Genomic DNA, 12,979 nt, shown 5'->3' with positions numbered 1-12,979 from the left:
TCCCCACTGCAATGCAGCAACACTGTCCTCTGGGGTGATTTAGCAGGGGTGGTGCCGAGCAGTCATCCCTTCTTAATGGGCCTGAGTCATAATTCTCAGCAACCATCCTCCTCTCCTGCTCCCTCTCCCTCTCAGGGGCTACAGCTCTGAGACATTTAGGGCAGATTTAAGATCAAAATCAGAGCAGATTCACCAAACAAGGTGTCAGGCCAGGCAGGAGGGGCTGGGGCCTGGAGTTATAGCCTGGAAGGCCTCGCAGCTCCTTGGAGACTATTAAGTGAGTATATTTTATGGCCAGACACAATGCTGAGTGAACCGTCTATAAACCAATTACAGGAAAGCTCCCCACACATCTCTGGGATTCGTGGAGCACAGCACGGTGGTGATAGGGGAGCCCGTATTTGTACCCACCAGGCATTTCAGAAGGCCCTGCTTGCTGGGCAGGCTTTGCAGCTCTCTTGGGTGGGACATGGGTGGCACAGCACCCCAGGGTGTGGCAATGTGCTCTGTGTTTAGAGGCTTGCATTCTCAGGAAAAATGGGACTTGTCTCATTTAAGGAAAAACTGACTCACATGAAGAGTCCTTACTGCACTCCTGGCACACAGGACTCCTGACACACAGAGAACTGAGCTGGGGACTCCCGATGGTGCCAGACTCCAAGCTGAGCTTTCCCCTGGCTGCCAGTGCTTCCTGTGCAAAGCAGATTCCCACAGGCCTTGCCTGCCACTCAACTCAAAAAACTGTTTTCAGGAACCCACAGAATTCAGGCTAGGTGAGGTCACCCATGCTAAAGGAGGTCACATCTCCTTCCTGGCATCTTCCCTAGATACCTGCCACCCATTCATGTCCCTAAGAACTAAAGAATGCCCATCCACCTTACTAGAACACCCATCAAGTCACCTCTGTGCCATTTAACAGGGGACCTGGAACACAGGGAACAGTGAATTTTATAGATTTGTGCACTGAAACCACTGCCATCCGCACACACTGCAGCAAGAGTGACACACCAAAAACTGGGACCCACGTCTCTGTTGCCTATGCCCCTGCTGTCCCTCCTCCCCCAGCAAGGGCCCTTGGATCTGCACAAAATGATCTAGAGTGAATTCTCCATTCTTTTCTGCTATAGTTTGGCTGTTAATTGTCTCATATATTTGTGTGGTAAAGGCTTTGTCTCCAGGGTGGAACCATGGGGAGGGTACTGCAGACCTTTGGAAACTGGGCTTTGTGGAACTGGAGGCAGTTGGGTCACTGGGCACATGGTGTCAAGGGAAACTAGGGGGCCCCAACTCCTTTTTTTCTTCTCTTTTGCTTCCTTCCTAGTTGATGGGGTGAGTTGTTTACTCTGCCGTATCATCTTCACAGGGGGGGCCATCTTCAAAACTGAACCAAAGTGAACATTTTCTCTTCATAAGTTAATTATTTCAGGTATTTTATTGTAGGGTTAGAAAGCTGACTGTAACATCCTTCCACCAGGAATGGCCGCTTATTCCATCCATTCTGGCTAGAATAGGGGGCTGAGATTCCACTTTTGAATAAGTGAGTTTTTAGAGGAGGATGGAGCATACTGGAGTAAAGCTCTGGTGGGGACAGTGATCTCTTTCTCCCTTTGCAGTCGCAAGGACTTCCGCTAGCATCTCCTCACTCCCAGGCCCCCAGTCCTCCTGGAAAGTCAGTGCTGAGCTTGTGCAGGGAGAGGCTCAAGGGAAGCAAAACCCAGGGGACCAGGCTGCTTTCCTGACAGGTCCAGCTGCCCCGAGAGCTGACGGCTTGACAAGTGGCATTAGCATAAAAACCTCCATAGTGGCAGCTGCCGGCTCTGTGCCAGAGCCCTGGGCATTCCTGCTTGGTGCCATTCACTGTCACTGGGAGCGGGCATCTGCCAGCTGGAGGTGCCTGGTTATTTTCATCCTAGCTCTCCAGACTCTGGGCCTCTGCAGCCGGAGGATCTCTCAGTACCCCAACAGGCTGTTTGGGCACCTTCCTGCCTCTGCCCCTAGCTTTCACCTGTCCACCAAAGGGCCCCAGATTGCCTCAGTCCCCCACTCTACACTGACTGGACAGTTCTTATCTCTGTCCTATGTGCCATCTCTTCAAATTCTCCATTTTCTTTGACCTGGGATGTCCTGTCTCTACCTTTGCCTTTTTCCTAGAGCGGGGGCAAGAGAGGGCACAGTGCTGCTGGGGACGAGGACCTTGGTTTTGTTCATGGGCAAAGGAGCAGCCTTCTGGTGATTACTTGCTTGCCCAACACCTCTTCCGGTGATGTGAAAGGACAATTAAGTTTAATTTTTTCATATACAGAATGCAAAAATCGAATCATATCCTAAAGTTTTGTATGAAATCCATTAGATTCTGCTTATATCTCTTTTCATGCTCCAAAAACAACCACTTCCTGTTCATGGCTGTTACTTCCGGTAGCTAGACCCCTTCATTTAAATAACATATTTATACATCTACTTTCCCCTCAATACTTCATTGTAAAAAAATCCAAATACATAGAAAATGTATGAATGAATGAATTTGCAATGACTATCCATACACCCAGCACCTCAACTCTACAATTAACATTTTGCTGCATTTATTCCAATGACATATTTTTCTACTTTTCCATCTTTTTGTCCATCCACTCACCTATTTCATGTCCTCAAATACTTCATCATGGTCATCATCAAAGTCCAGTGTTTGCTTGTGGTCCCTTCTTTTTTTCTTTTGAAGTAAATTTTACATGTAGTAGAACATGCAAATATTAACTGTACCACCTGTGAGGTCAGAGAAGTGCGTATAACTACGTGATCAGATTGCTGACCAAAAGCAGAACTTACTATTTGGCAGGGCAGTTCCTTTACACACCTTCCCTGAAACACAGCTGCTACCCACAGAAGCAGGCGGCGGCTGCTCATTTTTCTTCTTTTTATCTTTCTTTCTCCCTCCTTCTCAGTTTTGATGGAAGAATTTTTGACCTTATCTACCGACTTCTTATTATGACACAACTCTTAGCTCAGAGCTTTGCTAACTTCCCTATAATGTACTTGCATTGCACTTTAAAAAATTGAATCAATATCTTCTTACACAACAATAAGTAAAACTGCTCACTCCTGAGACAGAACAATACAATAATTATGCTTCCTCTCCTGTACAACTTTATGCTCTTCCTCATTTCTGGTTTGCTTTCTTTTCTAAGCACTTCTCATAATTTTTCTTTGTGATTCGACAGAAGAGGAAAATTCCCATCAATCTTGTTTGTCCCATGAGCTAATACATCAAATAATCCATAATTTACTTCCCTCCTTCCCCAGGGAAACTGCTTTCTGATCAGCTGGGGTGGTTCTGCTTCTATCTACTCTTGAGGCTTTTTATGAGTTTCTCATTTCTGATGTCTGAGATATCATGATTGTATAGCTTAGAAGTTTAATAGCCTTTTCAGTCTGCAGATAGACATCTCTCAGTTCTGGGAAGTTTTCTTCTATTATTTCTTTGATAATTATCCCTTCCACTTTCTGTAAACCTTTCTAGAATTCCTATCAAAGGACCAACAACCCGTACTGATAATTTAGTTTTTTCATTTTCTCTGCCATGGTCTGTCTTTCTCTGTCTCTTATTCTTTTTCTTTCTGATCACTTTGGAAAATTTCATCTATTTCACCTTTAAGGCTTTAATTTAAAATTTTTGCTTATCATTTGTAATAGTCAAGACCTCTCTTTGGTGATTTGGCTGTTATATGTGACATTGTCTGTCTATCTGTCTGTTTCCCTAGTGCTTATAGGTGGAATTTCTGATTTTCTATCTGTACCAATATTTACAATATATACTTTCTAAGTTATCTCTGCCCTCAACTTTACCCCCATTTCTTCTGAGCTCCTTTTATCCTTTATCCTTTAGCCTCTGGGGTCATAATGGTGGGGATGTTTCTACATTGCTGACTGAGTCTTAGTTTCTACATTTAAGAGTGTGAGTCATCATAAAATCCTGATTGGCAGCTCTGTGGATGTAACCGAGTCTTGCTAGCTTGTGGACTTCATCATTAAGTATTCAGACCAGGAGTACTTTTTCTTGGGAAGATACATACCCCCAAATCACTAACTTTTCCACTGCTTCAGGCCATTCCGTTTTTCTAGGACAATTCTCGCACCAGTGTGGGGTGAGGATTGGGACTGTACCAACCTGGCTGTTACAATCTGAAAGCTCAGCTGAGTAAAGAAGCTGGGGACTCCTTGTCCAAGGCAGAAGTGCACCTCCTTGTCCTGTGTTATATGTTCGTATCTTCCTCCCGTTCTCAGTGGGCATGGAATTTTCCAGTTCTTCATTTGCTTTCTTTAAGGATGTGCCCTGCCCCTGTCTGGCCAGGTTGGGAGAAAGCGGCTAGCCCCACTACACGGGCCAGTAAGAGGACTTTGAGGTTCAGTCCCAATCCGTTCTATCTTTTGTCCACTCGGCCCATCTCACTTTCTGCCAAGCCTGGTGTCCCAAATTCCCCAGGATTCCTCGACATCACAGGGCCATGTCTTCCCTCTCAGGGACATCTCCTCTTGCAGGTACCTCAGCTTCTTCCTGTCTGTTGTTACAATATTTGTCCTTATGCATTTGCTTTTCATCTTCCTAGAATTCAAAGTCATTGTTCCTCTTCTTTTGTCATCTTTTAGCCTTTTTTTTTTTTCTGGTGTTTTTTATGAATTGTATTTCATGTGAGTGTGATTTCAGGAGGGAACTGAGATAAATGATTGCCATCAATCCCTCGTGTTTAATCTGAAGCCTTTTTCTTGAATGTCTGCCTGTCTTGTAGCCTCTAAGAGGCCCACGATGGGGCCCCTACCTGCTCTGTTTCATAGCTCTCTTAACACTTAGCAGAGCCCCTAACATCTACCAAGCTTTTAGGAAACAGGTGTTGACTCAATTCAAAGTTTGGAGGTGGAAAGGTTTTAGAGGCTTTCTTATCCAGCAGTGTCTACTTCTTTGGATATGGGGCCCTGTCTGCTCTGCGATATAAAGAGTCTGGATTGATAGGGGCTTAGCAGATTTGGTTGGTCATGCCTGCAGTTGCACAAAATCACAGGTGAATAATTTCTTGGTTCCATCAACTTGACTTCTAGAATTATAAATATTGGCTCCTCCCGCCCTCCCGGGGAGCTGGAGTAGCTGGAGAGCCTGGGATGACAGAGGAGAGCCTGACTCCAGCCCCGACCGACCGGAAGCCTCCTCCCCACAAGGCAAGAGAGAGAGAGAGGGAGGAAGACAAGGAGCCTCAACACTGCGCCCAGATGCTGGTTGATGAGCTAAAAATACAGCCCGAGGTTTCCTCCCCACCACTGTCTTAATGCGGTTTTTAAAATAAGGCAGCCTCTTTCTAGTTCCCCCTTTCCACTGTCATTTATTTCAGTTTTTATCTCCACAACAAAAATTCCTTCCAACTTTTTTTCCCCCACTCTCCCTCTAATGCTCTTCACTTTCAAATGCTAATAATCTCCAGCTGTAAAAGGCTTAGAAGTGGCTCTAGATTGTTTGATCTTTGGCCTGTGATCTGCTTTCATCTTTCTGCTTTCAAATGTTACTTTAGATTTACTTTAACCTATTAACATGCTTGGTATTCATAGGCACGCGCTCCAAACCAGCTTCCCGGCACCCCCACCGCAACCCTCCCCATTATAACCGCGCCAGGAAAGTGAAATTCCCAGCGCAGACAGGAACTTTGCAGCGTGGCTCTGGGTAGGAGGAGGCCTTGAAGACCGGGAAAGGTGGAGGGGAGCCAGAGGTGGGGAAGTGGGGGGAGAGCAGGAAGGGAGGGAAGCGGGAAGGCCAGGGAACAGGAGGAGAGGAGAGGGAGCACGCAGAGGCAGAGGATGAGAGAGGAAGGAAGAAAACAGGAAACAAAGGCAGAGAAATGAAGGGCATGGACGGAGAGAGGAGGACAAGGCTCCGGTGGACTCGCCGCCTCCTGGCTGTTAGACACCGTTAAATCTGCTCTCCCCGGAGCCAGGCTGAGGATGAAGGGACGTTGAATTAGTGCTTAAGATTTCTTGCTCCTGCCTTGTGCTGGAATGTCTGGCGTGCTCGTTTCCACAGGAAACGCGAAGCATGAATATGGATGAAACTCCTCACTGAGACCACAAGGGTACGGTTCAATTATTTGCCATATAAAGTAGCACATGAGGATTCTTTGCGCTTGATCATGCCCTCTGTGTATGGCTCTGTGTGTGTGTGTGTGTGTGTGTGTGTGTGTGTGTGTGCGTGCGCACGCGTGCATGGGTGTTACAGGGTGTGTGGAGGCGTAGAGAGGTGGCTGGGGAAGGGTCCCCAAGCCCACTCAGGAGGCGCCTTTGAAAGGCATCTTGTCATCTTGGCATTCAGATCCTTGCTGTGAGTTCCTTTTGTAGCTAAATGCTTGGAGGCAGTTTGGGAAAAGGAGCCCCCACTTTTCCTACCTGCTTGCTCCCAAAGACACACACACACACACACACACACACACACACACACACACACAGGGGCTCATACGCCTATACTGACCCTGTGGTGATTCCCCAGCCTCCAAACTGGTAAAGGACAGAGATTCAGAGGAGGGTCACCGTGCTCAGAGCACCTGGGAAACCCTGAGCAGGAGCCCTCCTGAGATGGCCAGCTCCTCCTTTTCCCTGAGGTTTCTCTTGTCCTTGGGGAAGGCTGACCAGCCTCCCGTCTGGAGGGTCACAGCTCCTTCATAAAGCAGGAAGGAGGGGCTATCTTGAACTGGTCACTGAGGACCACTAGAAGGCCAAAGTACTGGACAGATCTCCTGCAGAGGAAAAGCCTGAAAGCCACTGGGCAAGGGGACTGTGGAGCAAACTCACTTGGCTTCAGAAAGGAGTGAGCCCAAATGTTATGCTGGTGACTCAGCCCCTCTAACCTCAGTTTCCTGGTCTATGAAATGGAATAGCAGCACTGCTTATTTCAAAGGGTAGGGGTGGCAAGAATAATCCTAGTAAGGATTATAATTATAATTCACTGAGCACTCATCATGTAGCAGGTACTGTTCTAAGAGCCTTATAAATATTAACTTGCATAATCCTCTGTTAATCCTTGTTTAATCCTCATTTAACCCTATGAGGTGGATACTATTATCGGTCTCATTTCATAGATAAGGAAATGGAGACAGAGAAGGTTTAAGTAATTTCACAAGGTCACACAGCTAGGGCTAGGATGTTCATTTTTGACTAATGAGGCTACTGGGTCATGTGAATTCCTCAGTTATTCATTTAGTTCCTGTTGGGATGGAACCACTATGCCCTGTTTACACAAGAGGAATAGGCCAGCGATGCCCGGTGAATCTGGTCTGCCACCCAAACCCACTTGATCATGTTATACTACAGAGATTGCAAAAGGCTAAAAATGTCAGTGCAATGCACAGATATTGGGGTCTGCTGCTGAAGGGGTGAGGTGCTGCTCAAGCAGAAGCTTCCCTCTGGAAACACAATAGCTCAGGGAATGTGTGTGTGTGTGTGTGTGTGTGTGTGTGTGTGTGTGTCCCTCTTAACAGCTGCTGTCAGGGGAGGCTGAGGTCTCTATCACAGATCCTGGGACAGGCTGCTGTATTTGTGGTGCTAATAAATCTTTCTGCCTCCATCCATTGTCTCTGAATCTTAAATCAACCTCACAAAGGGTCCCCAGTAAAGGTGTTGCCACATCCAGGAGCCTGTTCATACTTCACTCCTACCCTGTGAGTCAGGCTTCCATCCACATCACCACTTTGCAGATGCTGAGATCTTTGAATGCGGTCAGACAGAGTCTTCTCAGTACACCCCACTGACCTCCTTGGTATTCTGAAGCTATAGATTGATAACATCTGAGTTTTAGGAAAGTGGCCCTGTGCACTGAAATGTTTATGGTATCACAGTCCCTCTGAAGGTCCCATTTTACCATGCACCTGGCTTCCTGGGGCTGGGCCTGGGTCTGTTCGTGACCTGTTAGAGCCTCAGCTTAACACACATCTGCTTCTTCCCTTCTGAATCCTTTCATCCTGGCTTGCTTGGGGTAGGGGTGAATCCTGCATAGCTTTTGCCTCTGGGCTGAGACAGGCGCCAGCAAAGTTTGAACTTGGCTCTTCTGCTTATGGAGTATGTGCCCTAGACAATCAATTTATCCTCTTTGAGCCAAAGTGTCCCCCTCTGCCCAATAGTGGGGTGGTCCTAATGAACTATGGCTCTTGAATGATGTGGCCCTCGAAATGCAGTTCCCTTATAGGGGTCTCTCTCTAAGTGCTATCTTTCTGCATGGCCCCCTGGATCATGCTGGGAGGTAGGGGAGGGATCCATAGAGAGCAGCGAACTTTGGGGCTTAGGGAAGGCCTGTGCTTTGCCATCAGAAAGAATATTTTTATCTTGTTTTGCCAGGTCCAGGTGTCTGCCACCATCTGTGGAGCACACAGTCTTGACCACTAGGGGCAGTTTCCAGATCCACTGGACCTGAGAGCTTGAATCCTGAGCATCTGCTGAGAGGCCTCCCACTTGGATTTAGGAACCTTTTCTTCTAGGTTGCCATGGGGTGAGGGGTGAAAGGCGAGGGTGAGGGATCAGGGTTCTTTGTAGCTTCTCTGTGCCAGGCTCAGCAGGATCCCAGGGAAGCTGGGAGGGGCCGTGGGCCCTGAGTAAGAGTCCCCCCTTCTTCACACCACCCACCAGTCCTTAGTTACTGGAAAGAGCAAATGCAAATGGACCCAAAGCACAATACTCAGAATACACTGCCATGCTTCCTAGGGGCTCACTCAAAGTTAAAGCTGGGCTCCTCCTGGGGGCTGACATTTTCCCTGGTTCAGACAACATCTGCGCCTCGCCTAGCTTGGCTAAAGGTGAAAGAGCCAGTTACTGCCACTGCGGACTCAAGAGAAACAGAAAACCTAGCTACCCAAGTCCCTCCTACCCTCAGGGAGTGTGGCCCACACATGAACCCACACACATGCTCAAATGCCCCTCCATGTGCACTCCTGCTATTCTCTGAATGCACATACACACAAACACATGCACACTTGTGACCCCCCCAAACGTAAGCACACTCATATACCATACAGGTATATTCCCTTGCATGTCCAGATCCACAGACAACACCCTTTCATGAACCCTTGAGTGCACTCAGAAATGCACACATTTGTGCATGTGTGTGTTGACAATGCATTACACGCAGATCCCTGTAATGAAAGAGGCCTCGGGCTTCGGCCTCCCCACCTCATGTCACACACACGCTCCCTCCACAGCCTCCACCTCCAGGAAGAGGGGCAGAGCCCTCAGAGGCTGCAGAGGACCTGAAATAAATGCGTCCTTAGGAGAAGGGCCATCTTCCCCTCCAGGCTCCTGGCCAAATCTCCAAATGATGAAATCAGGCTGGGGAGAAATGAACAAGTGAAATGCACAAAACAATGTGAAGAAGAAACTCTGAAGATACGAATAATAATATATAAAAAAGGTGAGAGTTATTTTTCAGCTCACTGGCTTTCTGAAAAGTAATATAAAGTTGGGTAGCGTCTTCTTGGAATCGACCTTTCTGAGCCGAGACCCAGGCCACACGCACATCTCTTTCCTCTCTTTCTATTACCCGAAATTTGTATGGTTTCATCTCCTCTGATTTTCTTTCATTTGTGCGCCTGTGCAAACCCCTCGTGTGAGGGGCTTGTTCCTAACCCCACAGCCCCACCAATCTGGCAGCTGCTTCTCCCTTGGCCTCCTGCGGGGCTGAGAATTGAGAGCCTCCCTCAGCTTGGCCCCCCTCCCATCCGAGGAGGGGCTGCAGGCCTCCTCCATCCCTGCTCCCGCACCCACCCAGCATCCCTGCCTTCTTTGTTCCTGAGAAAATTCTCTTGTGCCTGCACTGTTCACTCCTCCAGGGCTGGAGAGGAGAGGCTGATGAACTGAGGGGACAGATTTTATAGCCTGAGCTCAGCCGAGAGTCAGCTACAGGCTGGAGCAGCACAAATATTTAGTGACACCATGAACTGGCAGAGAAATCAACAGGTGATTCTGTCTTCTTCCAGCTGTGGAAGGAACAGTTCCTATTCCCTAATTTCCAGGAAAAAGGTCCATGAACCAGGATGGAGAATATTTTCAACAGTAGTGAGATTCCCCATGGGCTCAGTCAATCCTCCTGCAGGAGCGAGATGCCTGTCTTTGTCATCTCTCATTTGAGACACAAGCACACTTGCAAACCCACATGTGCACATATGCACAAATACATGTGAGAATATACCAAACACCCACACACACAAACATGTATCCCTCAAACATGCAAATTCATATTTGTGACTATGTACATTAAACGCAACCATAAAAGTGTACACACATGCAAGTCTCAAACATGCATGTGTGTGTGTACCTCACCCATCCCCACGTGAATACACATATGCAGTCCTCAAATACACAATAAACACATACAAGCACACATGTATTGCAGAGGTTAAACTTGATTGGCCTGGGAGCCTTGTAGGGAGGTGATAGGCCACATTCCTGAATGTGTCCATGGAGGCATGAGCTTGGTACCGACTATACCTGGTCCCTAGCCCCTTTATTTCCATCACTATTTCTCTGTTATGCTTCCTGGGCACCATGAACTAAGCATGTTTACTCCACAGTGCTTTTCCACCCGTGATGTTTCTACCTTGAAGCCAGCTGAGCATGGACTGAACACCCTGAAAGCGTGAGCCAGGCTAAACTTCTTTGCTTTTACATTGTGGGTGTCACGTGGGGTCTCAGTGATGGGAGTGGTAACTTATATTTGTACTCTGCTGAGCAGACCTCAGATACGCACAAACCTACCTCTCAAAAAGCATGCACACACAGTGATGTGTCGCAAACACATCTACATAGTCACACACATGCACGTAGGTGGATATGTATTTTGTTTTACACCGTTGCCTTTTAGGACAATGCCAGTGTCTTTTCTGCGACCTGTGTCAACTCTCAATTTCTTCCTGTCCTGAGGACATGGGGTATCGGATGGTCTGTATCCCTGTTGACTTTTACAATGAGTTCATCAACTTAGGTGACAGTGTCTTGTGGCTTCTTTGCTTAAGAAATGAATTAAGGTTACCTAGTTTATAGCAGACTAGGGGTGTGGTCATTTTCAGAGACCAATCAGGCACTTTCTTTGCATTCACCCAGAAAGCTTATGTAATCTCTGAATGGATGTGTACCGAGGGGAGAAATAGGGGGGTGGAGGTGCATTGATTGAATTTTTCCCGAAAAATTTGAATGCCCTCACCTGATGAGTTACTCTTTGGTCAGTCAGTAGTCAAGGCATAAGATGAGATGTATGAGGGGCTCATGACCTTGCTGGAGATGGACTGATGGTGACCAACATCATCAGCAACTCATGTTACTGTATCCTTGGTTGTTTGAAAAAATATTTCCTCCTTTGTATCATTTCTATCCCCAGAGTCACCTTGCAGCACAAATGGAATAGGTGTTAGTTAGAGGTATATTTTATAAGTGAGGAATCTGGGGCTCAGGTAAAGTAAGCAGCTTGTCCTGTGTAGTAGTTATGGTAAGCGAATGCTTCAAAACACTCCCAGGTCTCAGCAAGGTGGCTCAGAGCACTCTGCCATGCTCCTCTTCAGTGAGGTGAGCAACATGCCCCACTTGATCCAGGAGGCCTGGGACCTGGGCTACTAATGTCTTGTGACTCTGCTGTGCTACCAGTCTTTGAAGTAGCTTGATGAGCAGATGTGACAACAGTGAGGGAGGTCTATGCACAATGATTTTTCTGGGCCAGGCCTGGGGATGGTATACTCTGCTCACATCCCAAGGGCCAATCAGATGGCTACAGCTGACAGCAATAGAGTGTGAGAAATGTAATCTAGCTTGTGGTCCAGGGAGAGGAGGAGAACGCAGACATTGTTGAGCTCTGTAAGTCTCTAGCACACCCGGCAACACACAGCTAATCTTAGTGAAATCCATTCTCAGATTCAGGACTTCCTGCTCCAGGCCTTCCCATTCTAGACTTAAGTGTTTCCCATCTTGACTCTTTGAAGTATTAAGCTTAATGCACCATTCTTGCTCCTTGCTTAGGTCTGGAAAAAAGATAAAGGTAATGGCACTAGTATGTAATGATTTGTTGGATTCCTGTTGGTTGTGTTATGCATGCTTTCTCATTTAATATGTTCCACGGCACCACAGGATATACAGATAACCCTGTCTCCTAAGTGAGGAGATAGCAGCTCTCTGGATCCATTTCTCCATGTTTCTGATATGCTGTAATGGCTCCCACTGGCCATGCAAGGTAGGACAAGAAGAGATTCAGCCTTCTTTACCCAGGAAAATACACTTCTCCATTAAATTTAGCTAACGTGCTCATGATACTAGGAGGGAATGAACAGAGCCCATTTGCTCAGGAAGACAGTTAGAGCCCTGGACCATGGGAGCTTATTTTAGCTGATAATTATACACCTTCAGATACTGGGAATTGATCTCTGAGAGACTGGGAATTGACTTCTGGTTATAGGGACCTTCCTACCTCTGGCTATTTCTCAGATCCATCTGTAATCACTTTGATCATCTTCATCTTTGCATCATGCAGTGTTTCCCTCCGAGGTTCTCTTGGTGCTGTGGTCTCTTTAGAATGTTTTGTCAAGTTCATTAGACTGCAAGATTCCTGGGAGTGAGACCTGAGTCCTGTATAACTTGCAGCCTTCAATGTAACAGCCCTCAAGAAAAAAAAATGATGCACAAAAGAATAATCAGAAGTGACAGATGGGCTGTATGCATGTGCAACGGGAAGACTGGTCTGAGAGATCACCACTGAAGTTGCTGTGATGTTTTCTGCCAGCCAGTGATCAGGAGGCAGCTGCCATCGTTGGCTGCTCACCTCCTCTTTTTCTATCTGAAATGCTACATGAATGGACCTCAGATTCTGTATTTTCTTTGCCCACATGGTGGGGGGTAAGCCCAGGTGTGATGCGGGTTAACCTGTTGGTAGAAACAAGCCGGGTATGTGTCTTTGGGGAGCTCTTCAGGTTGCACTCTCTTGGCT

The sequence above is a fragment of the Cavia porcellus genome, unplaced genomic scaffold (assembly GCF_034190915.1).
Source record: "Cavia porcellus strain 051 isolate PalLab524CR breed Dunkin Hartley unplaced genomic scaffold, mCavPor4.1 scaffold_9, whole genome shotgun sequence".
NCBI classification, from domain to species: Eukaryota; Metazoa; Chordata; class Mammalia; order Rodentia; family Caviidae; genus Cavia; species Cavia porcellus.
This window is presented reverse-complemented; position numbering follows the sequence as displayed.